Source organism: Talpa europaea (assembly GCF_964194135.1).
Source record: "Talpa europaea genome assembly, chromosome: 8".
In the NCBI taxonomy this organism is placed as follows: Eukaryota; Metazoa; Chordata; class Mammalia; order Eulipotyphla; family Talpidae; genus Talpa; species Talpa europaea.
The window spans coordinates 30151407-30168188 of NC_140075.1; positions in this window are offsets into that span (position 1 = coordinate 30151407).

A 16782-nucleotide genomic window follows, 5' to 3' on the forward strand; every position below is an offset into this window, starting at 1 on the left:
CAGGTTTGCCAAATGCCCAGTTTATACCCAAGAGCATGTCAACTAGGGAAACAGGAGGCAAATTAATGCTCATGGCCTCTTGCTAATCTCTGACAAACCTGACAGTCTGAGCACCTCCTTGCCCTGTTCCCCCACCCAGGTCCCTGAACTTGGAAGCAGGAGCAGTGTTCCATGAAGGACCTTTTTGTTGCTTTGAACAGGTTTTACTTTCTGCCCTTTTACTCCATTTCCATCTTGGATGGATGCGGGCTAATTTGCCAAAACCTTGGGATGGAAAGAGCATGTCCTTTCTGTGATTGTGGAAGCACAGAAGCTCCAGTGAGTGCTGTTTGGAGGAGGGAGGGAGGGAATAGCCATCATTCTTTGGCCACTCCCTCTCTTGGCTTGGAAAAGCTGTCATAGTTGAATGTAGCCAAGACCTTCTGAATGAGAGGCACAGGGGGCATTTAAGGCCATAGACATTGGAGATAAACATGTGAATATGGGAATTAGCATGAGTGTTAGGAGGACATCAGCTGGAGGGGGCGGGTGGGGGTTGTGGACAGTGGTGGGTGGCAAAGCTTTAAGGAGATAACAAAGGGTTAATGACTTAGATTGTGGCCAGAGATGAAGGGCCCTAAAAGTTAAGCAAAGCTATAGAGATCTGATGCAATCAGCTACAGGAAGACATCGAAAGTTCCCAAGAATGTATTTAAAATTTTTTCTTGGGTGCTATTTTATTTCAGACACTGATGCAAGCTCCTTGGGGCATTGCAATGGTAGTTCAACCTATCCATAAAAGGTGTAAAGTCTACAGAGAGAGTTGTTTGCAATGCAGTACCAACAGGAAGATTACATGTTAAAATTAGTCTAAGGGTATGAATGGATTAGAAGGAGTAAAACCAGAGTATTATGAAAGCCTGATATGAAAATTTTGCAATAATTAACTATGTAAGTTATGAACATCTTGAGTATGGGGTGGTAGGAAGAGGAAGGAATGGGTAGAAAAATCGTGCATTTCTAAGGCAAGATAATGCCTGTAACATAGTTTTGCACCAGTTTACATTCAATATAATATCTTCACGAATATATGTGGGATAGACTTAATTCTTTCTAAGAAGAGAGCAGAAAAAAGAAGCCGGGGAGGGCAGTAGGAGAGTGGTAGGAAAGGAAGAAAAAGGAAGATGCTGAACTTGGCTTAAGAAGAGTTTAAAATGATGGTGAAACATCTCATAGGAAATGTTGAGCTTGTAGGAAGAGAACAAAGCAAATAGGGAAAGAAATAAACAAGCCAAAGAAAGAGGTACTGGAGAAAACGTGTTTGAACAAGTTGGAAATATTCATTTGGAGTAATTAGTCATGTAATATTAATGGAAGACAACAGACTGAGTTCTGGGAGAAAGAAAAATAAAACTATAAAAAGGAGCAGAGTTAAGAATCATGACTTAGTTATTATGCACACTGTCTTCTAATGCTTGGGCTGCACTCAGTCTTGCTGCTTGAATCTTTGTCCCCTCTGTCTAGGGGGAGTGCTTTCCCGGGCTGCTCACTACCTTCAGCCTCTCCTCTTCCACAAGATTATTTACTCTAAGGTGGGGACACAGTGCTCAACCCAGATTTACCCACACGCAGTTGAACCTCACCTAGTATTTTCCAGCCTTCTCTTCCCAGCAACTGATCCTGTAAAAGTAGGATCCTAATTTAAATTGGGTTGAGGCCTACTCCCCACAATGGCCTCAGACCACTCATTCCAGACATCTGTATTTCACAGCCACTAGAGATTTCTGTTGCTGGGCTTTACATATCAGTCCAGATGGCCTGGACTCAAGGCCCATGGACAAGATATGATCTATCTGCCTCATGTACTTTATCCCTTCCCCTGCTGATTTTAAGGTCCCCATCTCTGACCTATGCTGCCTTTACCTTTGTCTCTTGCTCCATTAGCCCCCAACTAAAATGCTGGCAGACCTCCAAGACTGAGGCAAGATGGGGAAAGTGTTGTTCTTGCTGTGACTTCCTCTGGTGCTAAAGAAAACTGAGTCCAAATCAGTACTACATGAGTCTATCTGGGTTATTTTACTTCTGTTTATTTTCTCTAGTTGTTTCAGAAGATTTTGAGGAAAACCACTTTTCTATAATGTCTCTAAAGAGCCTGGAACTAGTGCAAGCCTTACAAAAAATTTTCCATTTCTTTTTGACTCTCTATTACCATCTGAAAATTCATAAGTACCTCTTGCAAATGAGGTGATAATCTAATTTGGAAGCTTTATAGAAGTCAACATTCCAGAATGGGAACAAAGGAAAGCATCAAGGAAACTAATAACTGTTGTTTTCGATTTTCTGAGAAAGATGTAATATGTTTTTTAATTAGTTGTGAATTTTTCTGAATGTTATACTCATTAACAGTCAATAAATTGAAACTGTATTAACAAGCTTCCTTAGCCTATATTTACAGATCATTACTTTTTGAGTAATGTATTTTTGTGAACCAAAATTAAAAATGAGTAAAAGCATATAATAAAATATAATATTCTCATGTTCTAGTTTTCCAGTTCCTTACCCCATGCCAAACATTCCTACCTCTTACATGATTCTTCCAGAAGTCGTCTAAGTACATGAACATGCAAATACACATCATCCCAATTTTCCTTCAAGTAGTAGTATATAATGAAACATTCTGTACTTTTTATCAATTACAGTCTCTTGGCAGTTATTCCCTATAAGTTGAGAGTGCTGCATTTTTATTTTTATTTTTAACAGCTGCAGTGCATTCTGTTGCTTGAATTTTATATTTATTTAACCAATTATTAATAAATAAAATATAATTACTAATTTATTGAAGATCATTAGTATTGATTCCAGTCTTGACCGTTAAAATAATACTACAGTCAATATTTGTATACTTATTTTTTTTTTTTTAGTTGCACAGTTTTTTTTTTTTTTTTTTTTTTTTGTGGGACCCTCACCGGTGGCCGGGGAATGAACTGGCGCTGCAGAGGCTGCGGGCAGCCTCGCAACCCAGCGCTCAACCGCTGCGCCACCAGGGTAGGCCCAATATTTGTATACTTATTAAGATCACCAAGGGAAAATAAAAACAGTGTACTTCTACAAGAATAACTGTAAAATAAATTCCTAAAAGTGTATGTCTGGGTTCAGTGGGGAGGGCATTTTAAAATTTCATAGGTTGCTGAATTGTTTTCCATTGATACCTAATTGCTTGCTCTCCATTTACACTTATCAGCAGGTAGGAAATGTATCAGATGTATGAAAATGTCGGTTCCTTTGCACTTTTGGCCAATTTTACAACACAAAAAAGCTTAACAACATTTGTGTATAAAGTCAAGCTAGTAGAAGAAACTTTGCTATTGTCCAATAATCTGAGTATTTCCACTAAAAATAAGTACTGGACATGCAGTAGCTCTTTGCCCACCTGTGTCTATTCACAGGCCTCTTTTTTCCTTTTTATTTTTCCTAATAAACTTATCCTTTAAGAAAATATACTGGATATTTTATGTAAGGCATAAAGAAATAAGATAAATCGGGCCTCCCCGGTGGCGCAGCGGTTGAGCGCTGGGTTGCGAAGCTGCCCGCGGCCTCTGCGGCGCCGGTTCGATCCCCGGCTGCTCCCCGGCCACCGGAGGAGGGTCCCACATGGCGCGCAGACCTCTCCTGCCGCCCGCTGCTCCCCTCAGCAGTGTACTTCGGTCCTTCTGCCTGCTCTGCTCCCCGCTCTGGCTCTGGTGAATTCTCTCACCCTCCCGCGCTTCTGACTGTACCCAGTGCATGTATAAACAAAACAAACAAACAGACCAGCAAACAAATAAATAAAAGCATGCCTCTATACAAAAAAAAAAAAAAAAGAAATAAGATAAATCACTTTCAATAGAATGACTTTAAGACCCTGCAGACCGACTTGATAAATTTTGCTTAATGTTTGTTATGGCCAGATGTGTGCTCCAAAGATTAAATATCCAACGTGATGGCATTTAGAGATGAGACCTTTGGGAGGTAAGTGGTTCACAAGGGGGGAGTCTCCTGATGGAATTAGTGCCTTATATGAAGAACCAGGAAATACCTGTTTCTTCTTTCTGCTCTCTGCCATGTGACGGCTAGGAGAGAGGGTGGCTACCTAGAAACTCAGAAGAGGGTCTCACTAAGAACCCAACCATGCTGGTACCCTAACCTCAGACTTCTAGCCTCCAGAACTATGAGAACTAAATTTCTGTAGTTTAAGCCACTCAGTCTATGGTAACAGCCTATACCAGTCAAAACTGATTGAGATACTGTCTTATTGTCAATTAGGGATGTTGTATAATGAACATTTACTGTTGTTCAATGAATAACATCCACTTAACCTGTGTTATTTCATGTTTTCTTCATGAGAGTCTTCTGAAATAGAAACTTGCATTCTTAGTCTTCATCCAGATAAAGCTCCTGAGACTCCTATGTTAACTGATTTATTAAAGGTTACCAGGTCTGACTCGGGAATACTTTATTCTATACCTGTGCTTCATGTGCCTCCATTCCTTCTTTTCTTCATCCTTGTTCTTTTTCTTCCTTCATTCTTTGTAAATGTGAGTTCAAAAGATTATATTCTAAGGCATACTTTTCTTAATGCACAAAGTATCCCAAAATATTGAAAGTAATAATTTTCTGAATTTAATCAAACAGTAATGTATCAGGGTTGATCATTTTTCAAACCAAGGAACAGCAGATTCTTGCAGAAAGAAATGTTTTTCAGCCCATTTTTTGACTGGATTATTTTGTTTTTATTGAGTCTCATCAGCTCTTTGTAGATTTTTGTGATCAGTCCTTTATCATTAGTGTTATGTGCAAAAATTTTCTCCCAGTGGGTGGGGTTTCTCTTTGTTTTGTTTATTATATCTTTTGCTGTGCAGAAGCTCTTTAATTTGATGTAGTCCCAGCCGCTTATCTTTGCCTTCACTATCACTGCTTTGGGTGATGTGTCTGTAAAGATGTGTGTGAGGTGCATGTCATGTAGTGTTTCACCTCTATTTCCTTCTATGTATTTTATGGTTTCAGGTCTTATGTCTAGTTCTTTAATCTATTTTGAGTTGGTTTTTGTGTATGGTGTGAGGCAGTGGTCTAGTTTCATTCTTTTGTATGTAGCGACCCAGTTTTCCCAGCACCATTTGTTCAACAAACTTTCTTTGCTAGAAGGGATTATACTCAGTGAAATAAGCCAGAAAGAAACAGAAAAATACCAGATAGTCTCACTCATAGCAGGAGTTTAGAAAACCTAAATAAGGGACCAGGAAAAAGAATAACTATAATAAAGAAAAAATCAAAGTCAACAAGCAACTATAAACCAGAGATACACTACGGGGGCAGGGGGGAAGGAGTGATTGGGGTATTGGGGTCAAAATAAGGGGAATGCAATTGTATGGGGAATATAAACAAGATGAAAATGCATACATTGTGCAAAAATGAAAAATGATGTAAGAAATATAAAAAATGTTTTTCAAAAGGAAATGTTTGCTTAACACAAAATATGCTGGCAAGTCTTACTTTGTGCATTTTTTCTATTGTCACCTATTATAGTCTTTAAAAAACGATGGATACTTAGAAAATGATGGGTATTTAGTAAATTATATTGTCTAACTCTGGATTATTTTATGGTCAGTAATTCTCTATTCATGTACCTAATTATTCTCATTTCTTATGTTCCTTGTGGGACTAGATTGTGCATTACTAAAAACCCATCAATCCATTAAAAATGATAGGATTAGATCATATTCAATGACCAGGAAAAAATCCCACCTTTTCCCAGAAAAAAATGGGATTCATTAATTGATAACAGAAGACTGATATGGTATCATTTGTGATGCTATCTTATTTGTGCTTCCAGAACATGTTCAAATTTTACCACTTTTTAAGACCTCTTCATACTTTATATGTATCGTCATGTAGTGAGGATGAATGACCTTATGAATTCCCCATATTTATGTTTAAAGTGTAAATTTTGGTTTCTGCAAATTACTTATGCTTTAGTGTTATGATAACATAGTGTGTCTAGAATTCTTACTGACAAGATTTTCCTTCTTACTGGGGGAGGAAGGATAATGCAAATTGAAAACAAATGTTAGTCAGGCAGGCATTTTATAGCATTGTAGAATTTCCACTTGGCTGCACACTGAATTGCTGACCAATTTGGCTCAAGAGTCAGAGATTCTTCATTTTAAGAAAAAATTAGGATGCTGCCTGTGAGAAGCTATTTCTTATAGTCCAGGCATCTGTTGAATTGCCACAATCATTTCAACAATCTGCCATGCCTGAATCACTATTTTATTTAAGTTCAATGAAATCCTTTTATTGAAAAAAGAGGCAATGAAAGTCCTAATATTCTGGAAAAGATTTAACCAAAACCCCTGAGGGGAATGAGGAAAGCTGAACAATACAAAGCAATTCAGCAAAAGAGTGTCAGCTGCAGAGACTTGGCCCTTCACACTGTGACCTTTGACAATAATAGACTTAGTCACTTTTTCTTAAGGAAAAATCCAGTCATATTTTTGTTACCAGCATCTCCACCTCTGGTACCTTTCTTTATTCCCTCCATGGTAAACTGGAAGACACTTCCCTGGAATGGTGCATTCTGGCCAGTCTCCAGTTTAGTGAACCTTGTGTTTTAGAGCAGAGGTTAGCATACTTTTCCTGTAAAGGACCAGACAGTAAATATTTTAGGTTTGTGGGCTGTGTGGTCTCTGTTGCAATTATTCAACACTGAAAGTAGAAGACATCCAAGTTTGAAAGAGAAAACAGTTAAACAAATGAGTGTGGCTGTGTCTAATACACATTTCCTCATACAATCAGAGAGTGAGATGGATTTGGTCGATGGGCTGTAGTTTTAGAGGATGCATAATTTCCCACTTACTCATTTTAGATTTATTAATTCATTCAACAGGTGTTTATTGGCCACTTATTCATTGCCAAGAACTGACAAAGTATCCCTCCTAGGCAAATTAACAGTGGCAACAATATCTGAAAAAAAAAAGTGCATTAAAAACTCAGCCTGCATTTATACTAAAATGGGTTCTTTGATTGTAACCATAAAGTAATTCTACATGTAGTCAGAGTACCATTATTTTATATAGAAGGTCTACTTGAATATAGTAGAGCTGGATTAAATATTAAGTTAATCTCACATAATTGAAGGTTATGTTTACTGGTTAAAGGAGGTAATAGGTGTGGCAATACTATATATGAATATTTGTAATAAAATACAAGTGCTGTATTTTAACTGTAGTCAGACATTAACATTAAGGATAAAGCATATTCACACATAAACAATATGTATGTTGGTCTTAAAATGCAAAGCTGGTAGACATATTACTCAGTAGAGTCTCTGAGGGTGTTCCAGGTCTGTAAAGTTACTATTACCTCAGCATGTTATAGTTTAATAGCTTCTTCTCTCAGAGGTGAGGTGTGTATGCAATAAGAAAGGGGGAAGAACATATATTTTTGGCTAATGTGGAGCAGACTGGATCCCAGAATTTCCAAAGTAGAAAAAGGCTTGTCAAGCTTTTCCATAAGTGCTGCAAATCTTGATATCAACATTTGACAGAGATATTAGAAGAAAAAATGTCATAGGCTGACCTCCCTGATGGCTATAGATATGAAATGCTAAATAAAATATAAAATAAATGAATCCAGTGACATATGAAAATGATTTTATATCATGCCCAACTTGAGTTTAGTTCAGGAAAAGAAATTTGGCTTAACACTGGAAACTTGGTATAATTGGCCACAGAACATTACAAAGGAGAAGAACTTATGACTCTATATTAATAGATACAGGAAATATTTGATGAAGTTCAACACCTATTCATGGCTAAAATGCAAAAAAATAATTATTCAAAGACTCTATGACAAATGTCATTATTAACTGTGAAATATCCTACCTGTCATGGGAATAAAACTGTGATAAAGATTATTACTATTTCATTTCAACATTGAACTAGTGTCACCAGGGCAATAAGTCAAGAAAAATAAATAATAAAAATTATACAGAATTAAAAAAAGAAACAAATTAACTACTATTATATATGCATATAGAAAATGTGAAAAATCTACAAACTATTAAAATTTATTAAAATTCAGTTATGTTAGCAAGGTTACTGAAATACAATATCATTATATAAACACTTTGAATTTCTGTCTATTTACAACAAACAGATGGAATTTGAAACATTAAAAAACAAAAGAGCATCAAAAACATTAAATACCTAGGAAATGATGTAATAAGACAAATATAAAACCTCTAATTACTATGTTTTTTAAAATGTGGAGAAATTAAAGACAACCTATGTAATGGAGAGAAATATTTTGAATAACTGAAAGGCTCATCATATATAATTTCCTTGGAGGTGACAGGAAGAAATAAAAGTTTTTACAAACAGGCAGCTGTAGGGAAAGAGGTTATGTACCTCATCTTTAAATCTGAATAGCCCAATTCATTATAATATTTGTGGAGTGCCCTCTAAGTGTTGGGCACTTGGAATCTAGAGATGATTATACCCTTAAGATCCTCAAGAACTATGTGCATGAATGCATGCCTGTATGTACAGGGAGGGTGGCTACTTGAGCCAAGATTTAATACTAAAACACAACAAGATTAGCAAAACAAAAACAGACTTTATACTGTATGCTATGGAAACTATGAGAATGGTTCATTTTATCAGAAGCCGAAGTGGTCCAAGATAATAAGATAGTAACCTATGCTCTGGTCTGTAACAAATGAATCAAAAGTTTTCAAGGGGATTTTTGTGTGTGTGTGTGTGTGTGTGTGGTTTATGTGCACATGTAGGGGTTTGAGGGGAGGGTGTGGGAATCCTAGGCAGAAGTATTTACATGAGCAATGAATGGCACAGGAAGTGACTTTGATAGTTTATGAAGGGAGGTTTTCCAAGCAGGTGTTTCACAAATAATCCAAGAAGGTGTAGATGATGAATGGGGAGGGTGGGAAGACAGGTAGCAGGAAAGCTACCTTTTCTGAGCTGAAAAGGAAAAATGAGGGAACTATTCCTTAAAATTTAAGGAATCACTTTTCCTATAATTCACCATGTTTGCATGTGGGTCTGGTGGATTCCTTTATGGTGAGCATCTTGAGTGTGGGAAGCCAACCCTCTTGGGGTTTTGTAACCCCCACTGCCCAGCATGGTGCCCTGTCATTCTTCAGCTGCTGTTTCTGAGTGAATGAGGGTTGCCACAGCAACCTTTGGGGGGGGTGTGTGAATCATATTTCTGGAATCCTCCAGCTCTTCCTCATTTTCCTATATTGATTTAGTGATACCATCCTCTAGGTGACAGTGTCCCAAGTATCCCTCACTATTACCAGGCTTATACACACACAAAGCTTTCTTTATTTCTCCTAAGGAAACTGGTTAACTAGTGAGTGCTTCCAGGGTAACAAAGTGTGTTAATATAATAATATGAGTGTCATGCCTGCTCAGCAAATTAATTGTTTAAAGTATAGATGAAGGATTCATGATTAAATATACGAACAAATGAATGCTTTGAGAGCAGGAAGTGCTTTGAGCATGTTGAGGGCTCTTTCAGGACTCAGCAGAATTATTTTCATCATCAAGGCTACTGGCATCTCCAGTCTAAAGGGGCTGAAGGAGCTCTTGCTGGCAAGGTAGATCTGAAAGTCACAGCAGAGGGCATTTATTCTACACTGTTGCCTGGACATACACACCCTCCTGAATTTTGGAAATGGCAACTTGTATTCAACGCAGGATAGCACTTCATTAGTGGAGATTTGCTGAGTTAGATATTTCTTAGCATTTTGGAGTATAACATTTGTTCTTTGGATTTAAAGATGAAATAATGAAGATCTAATCAGGGCAAAGCTCTGTTCCTGGAGAAAACATATTCATAGGATCCTTAAGTAAGTGCTGGAGAAGGTACGAGTTGGCAAAGCTAACTTTGCCCCAGTGCATGGATGAGCAGCCAGCGAGCCATATGTAGGATCGCTGTACTCCTAGGCTCCAGCTTTCAAGAGTATCCCGAACCCCCCAGAGGCCTCTTCCATGCATTCTCACTGGCAAATTCAGGAAAGGGATTACGTGTTTCTTCCTCTTCTCCCTGCTCCCCCAATTTTTCACCAAAATGGTAAAATAATCATTTGAAATGAATATCCATTAATGTATATTTCAACTTCTCTGTTTTGCCACAAGTTATTTTAAGATTCCTTGAAGTCGCTTACTGCCTCCCTCCCCTTATTTTAAGAACTTTTACATTTTAATGTCAAAACAACTCCAAGAAGTAGAAACAGTTTGCTGGATCTTAGAAGCTAAACTGTTTCACATCAGACCCCCTCCTCCATGGTTGGGGTGTTTGGGTCAGTTTTAATGCACTGTGTCTTGGACCAGCATGGGGCTTGGTTTTCCATTGCAGACAATATGTCCAGTTACAAAGATTTAAAGTTACCAATATTTGGTGTTAGTTTGTTATACTTTAGCCTGCTATTTACCCTCTCTTGGCTCCTATTTGTGATTCTGGGAATTTATCTTGACTGATATGAGCCTTAATTTCTCTATCTGTAAAATGTAGACAGTACTGCTACCTTCCTGAGGAACATGCTATGAGGATTACATCAAATTAACACAGCACCTAGCACACATAAATCACTCAGAAAAGCTAGTTATCAAACTTTTTTACTCTTATATAGAGATGTTGAACCAAATATAATACTCAGTATAGAAAATAGCTATTCTTTCCACACATATATGATTTCAATTTTCAAGGGCATGATACCTTAAGAAATTAAAAATTTAAATGCAACTTTACCTCTTATGGATTAGGAAAACAAAAACCAAATGAAGCCAAAAGCCCCTAAAGGAATAAATAATGAAAAAATTAGGGTAGAAATAAAAAAAATTAAATTTGAAAGAACACAAAAGATCAATGAAACTAAGACTGTTTCTTAGTTTCTTGGAAAAGATCAAGAAAATAGATAAACCACTAGCAGGGCTCACTAGGAAAATGGAGAGAAAACAAATAGAATCATAAATGAAGTAGAATTTATAACAGATGTTTCAGAAATATAGAGGATCATAAGAGTCTGCTATGAACATCTTGATACCAATAAATCTAGAAGAAATTAACAAATTCTTAGAACCATACAGCCCTCCAACACTGAGTCAGAAAAAAATAGAAAATTTGAACAGACCATTATAAGCAAGGAAATTGAAACAGTGCTCAAAATTCTTCCCAAAATCAAAAGTCCAGGACCAGATGGCTTCATTAGTGAGTTATACCAAATTTTCAAATCTATCCTTTCCAACTAAAGAACTAAAATCTATCTTTTTAAAACTCTTTGAAAAAATTAAAGAGGGAATCCTTCCAAACACATTTTACAAGGCCTACATTACAATTACCAAGAACAAAGAAAGACATCACAAAGAAAACTATACCCCGATGAACATAGATACAAAGATCCTCGGCAAAATCTTAGCAAACCAAATTCAATAACACATTAAAAAGATTATACATCATGACCAAGTAGGATTTAGTCTAGGAAAGCAGGGATGGTTCAACATGCACAAATAAATTAATACAATTCATGTCAACAAAAGGAAAGAAAAAAAAAATCCAAGGTCTACAAAGAACTCATACAACTCAACAACAACAAAAAAATGGGCAGAAGATCTAAATAGAACTTTTCCAAAGAAGATTATATGGGTGACCAACAGGCACATGTAAAAATGTTCATCATCACTTATTATCAGTGAAATGCAAATCAAAACCACAATGAGATACCACCTCATACCTGTTAGAATGACTCAGATAAAAGAAAAAAGACCAGAATCAACAGGTGTTGGTGAGGGTGTGGGGGAAAAGGATCCCTTGTTCACTTTTGCTTAGAATATATACTAGTACAGACCCTATGGAAAACAATATGGATGTTTCTCAAAATATTAAAAACAGACCTACAGTATGATCCAGTAATTCTACTCCTAGGTATCTATCTGAAGAATGCAAAAACATTAATCAGAAGGGATCTATACACCTATGGTCACTGCAGCACTATTTATAATAACAAAGCTTCGGAAGTAACCTAAATGCCCATGGACAGAGAGTAGGCAAAGACTAAGTGGTATATATACTTAATGGAATACTACTCAGCTATTTAAAAAAAATGAAATTTTGCCATTCATGACAACATTGGTGGGACTGGAAGGGATGATGCTAAGGGAAATAAGTAAAAAGGAGAAAGGCAAACACTAGATGGTCTCACTCATATATGGAATGTAAAGAAACAATGCAAATGAACAAAATTAAATAACCCCCAGATAGCTGACACAGAATTGAGACTACTAGAGAGAGGACAAGGAGGCCAGTGGACTGGGTAGTAGAACAGGCAGACTGACTGAAATACACTGCTGAGGGGCCCAGGGGGGAGACAGGAGAGGTCTGCTGAGCCATGCAGGTAGCTCCCTGGCTGGGGATCGAACTTTCACAGTGGCTAGCTTGATAGCGCTGAGACTTTAACCCCTTGCCACCAAGGAGGCCCCCAAGAATCTCCCTTCTTGACAAAAATGCACACCAAGAATACTTGCCATCTCTTGAGAGAAAGCATCAAAACTCAGCTCTGTAATGCCCCCACATGCAATCCAAACTACGTTCAGCATCTAGCTAATTCAGTGCTAAGCTAGTGCAATGCTGCCTGTATTCTTGCGTTCACTGGCGACCCCTGCCATGCAAAAGCACTTTACATACTCTGCCCACAAGTTGCTCATCACCACTAAGAAGGATGAGGGTCTTCTCAGAATTTGCTACTTCAGACTGACTGAGGACCACAAGCGAAAAGCATCCCCCAGCCCCAAAGCAATGCCTAATACCCATCTTTTCTCCTGGTAATCTCCCCCTATACCTTTAAAGGATTTTCTCCACCTGAAGTTCCTTTAAGGGACTCAGAAATATGCAAATAGGGCGTCAATGTCATCAGCTCTACCAGCCAATGGGGTTTAAGCTTTGGGCAGGTAGGCCCCGCCTCTGCACCGTGGGGAGGGTGTGATTGGCTGTTAGTGGAGCATCCTGCTCACCTGCCTCAGTCTGAGCTCTTGGGAGCACCTGCGCCCAGGCCTTCCTGAGAACCCAGATGGTGGAGGGAGCCTGGAGGGCCGCTGTGCCTGCTTCCTCACCCCGCTGCGGTCCTTAGTGGATGATGCTGTCTCCCCCGACGGGATGGGTGGGAGCGAGGTAAAGGCCCACATAACTAGAGGTAGGGGTGTGAGGGGGGAGTAGGCGCCCAGAAAATGCGCTTCCACCGCTGTGGGGATATTCGGGGCAGCATCCCGGGCTTCCAGCTTCACCCCACTTGCACAGACTCTAGTCCTTTTTCAGTGGAGACTCTCACCTCGCCGCTGTCCTGTGGGTCCTGCCCAGAGTTAACCTTGTTTTCTGCTCTTGTTCTCAGAAAGCGATGGTCCTGCAGCACCTGAGCGAAGAGTGCCCCCCCCCCCAGGTAAGCTCCACTCACGGGCAAAGCGCCTGGACACTCGCCTGGGTAGGCCCTTGAAGGTTTTTCTTAACGAAAACTTTCCGGCCTTTGTGGCAAAATCAGGTGTGTTGGGATGCTTTTAACCAGGCCAACTTTTTATAAAGCCTTTGAGAGCATTTTCGTGTGAGAAACATTATGAGGGAAAGCCTCGCACCAGCCTCGTCTGCTTTATTCAGCCTGGGGTCCCTGAGCTTCGTGTTTGTTTGTTTGTTTGTTTGTTTGTTTTAAATTCACCCATCCATGCACAAAGGAACTGGGGCACAGGCCAGAGGTGTGGGGGGGTGAGAGGATTCACCAGAGAGAGAGTGGGGAACAGAACAGGCAGACTGACCGAAATACACTGCTGAGGGGAGCAGCGGGTGAGTCAGGAAAGGTCTGCTGCGCCAAGTGGGTAGTTCCCTGGCTGAAGATCGAACTCATGCTGCAGTGGCTGCAGACTGCTCCACAGGTTGTGTCTTAACCCCTTGCACCACCAGGGAGGCCCCTGAGCTTCGTGTTTTGTCGCATCAAGCAGTCTTATGCTCCCCAGTGGTAGGATTCTGAAATCAAATAGCATCCAGACCCCGGACCTGCCCCCCATGGGATCCTGTAGGCTTGTTAAAGGCAGGTGTGGCCAATTCCCTAACTTGGTATTGCTCACCTGGGCTCAATCTTTGTGTAAATTAAGGCAAAACTTTGTTATAAAAAAGATCAAACTCAAATAGAGTGGTGCTTTGGATTCCCAGGTATCCAGGGACAGCTTCGGTAATGATCCTTTCTTATAAACAACTCGTCAGCACCCCTGGATGTCTTTTGAAGCAAATCCTGGATGTCTTACAATTTAATTTATAACCATTTCATATGGATAGCTAAGCTATAAGGAATCCTGAGGTGAAATATTTAACACATGGTAAATGAGCGGACTCAGTTTGAATGAAATGAGTCCCTTTAGTGCCTTGCTCTAGATAGGATTTTGGGGGTCAGGAATCCACCCAGATGGTTTCAATCTGGGCAGTTTGTGAAGGATCTATATGAAAGTGCTTTGTAAGGAAAAAGCCCTGAATGGACGTGGTATTTCTTGTGTAATATAGAACATGTATATAGTTGCTCATTTTGTTGAATGGCTACTCTGAGGAAAATACCAGAGTAAGAAATGACCTGCCTCTAATTCCATGAGAGGTTTGCAGCATGACTGAAGTGACACATGAGCATAAGACTTTGTGGCATAACAGTTTTTGAAAAATATTTGTTTATAGGACACAGACCTGTTATTCATTAAATTTCATTCTTTCCTGATCCATTTCATTTTAGGCTGATTGTTCTGGCTCTTAAAGCTTGGGGTCACTTAAAAAAGTATGTTGATATTCCTTGTAAAAATATCAAAACTCTGGCTACTTCTCTAGGGTTTGGGCTTTGACTTGGATGGGCAAGGAGGACATTTTCTTGGGAAATGCCATTGGCCCATATCTTAGTGGGGTTTGCATTACATGTATATGTATATGTTAAGTTCATTGAGTGGAAACTATGATTTGCCTCATTTCACTAGGTATAACTTTTATCTAATTAGAAGGAACTAAAAAAAATCAAATTTTGGTTAATGATATGCATGTTGGAGTGTACTAGTACCTGCATCTTTTGAAATGCATCCAAAACATACAATGGATTAATGGAAATATAGATATGATGTAAAGTGAATAGAGGGAAAGTTAATTGTAATATCTATGTGGTAGAAATATGAGTGTTCAACTTTTCACTATGTTTAAAGCTTTTTACAATAAAAACTTTAGGGAAACAAAAAATATACAGTAGGTTCTCACCTAGTGCTTTATTCAATTTCATTTTGTTATGACATTGATGAGGCAAAAAATATTGATTCTTGACTGGGAGTACTGTCATTTCGCATGTGTCCACATGGGTTTGCTCCCATATACCCAAAACATGCACATTATGTTCATTGATATGTCTGAATTGTCCTAGTCTGAGTGATTATGGGGTATAGGTGAGTATGCCCTGTAATGGAAGGGAATCTGTTCAGGGTTGGCTCATGCCTTGAACTGTGGGGATAGGCTCTGACAACCTGACACCCTAAACTGGAGTAATCAGGTTGGAAAGTGAATGAATGAGTTAATATAGATTATTGCTTAATATTAGGAATCTTTTAGGTCTTCTTTTTTTTTTAAGTTTAGTGATGTTTTCATGACCAGAATATGCCATAGAAAACTTAACTGCTTTTTAAAAATTTTTATTGATGTAACCTTGGTTTATGACATATAGATTTTAAGCATACTGTGTCAAATCAGCATTTGAATCTACATTATGTTCACTACCAAGTCTAGGAGAGGTGATATTGTAGTTTTGATCTGCATTTCCCTGATAAGAGATAATGAACATCTTTTCATTTGTATGTTGGTGATCTGTATGTTGTCTTTTGGAGAAGTAGCTATTCAAATCCTCTGCCCATTTTTCAATTGGATTGTTTGTATTTTTGTTGTTTTATGAGTTCCTTATGCATTTTGGATATTAGGCCCTTGTTGGAGGTGTGATTTGCAAATATCTTCTTCCATTCTGTAGGATGTGTTTCTGTAATTTTTTTAATATCAATTACCTTATAATAAAATTGGTTTTATTATATGTCGTTTTACTTAAAGTCACAGTTTCCAAGACTCTGTTGAATATATTAAATGAGGACTTACTGTATAAGGTTTTAATGTGGGTCCTTAGAGCCCATGTCACATTGTATTATACAAATGTGTGTGTGTAACCCCTGCCTCCATTAGACTAAATTCCTTGTGGAGAAGTCGGCAACTGATTAAACTCCAAAGACCTACCACCTACCATAGAGCCAACCCTCATTAATTGGGTTAAAAGCAAAAGTCAGAAAAGCCTGCAGTTAGTTCTGGGCTTTGGATTTCTTGGTAAATTAAATATCTGAGTGTTGATGTCCTCATATGTGAAAGAGACAGTACTACTTACCTTTTTGAATTGTCCTTAACATTAAGGAAGCAGAAGATGACAGTGTTTCATAAGGCACTCGGCTCTTAGGGTATGTGCTAAATAAATTATAGTTTGTAGTGATTAAGGAAGAATTTGAAGGCATGTCATTTCTGAACCACTGTGTGCTTTTCTCTCCACTGTATAATCACATCATTTTCATTGATAATGAGAAACCTTTTAGAACCTTGTCTTGTGGGGGCCTCCCTGGTGGCACAGGTGGTTGAGCGCCACACTGTGAGGCTGTCTGCAGCCTCTGCAGTGCGAGTTTGATCCTGGACGGCAGGGGAGAAACCCCAATGGCGCAA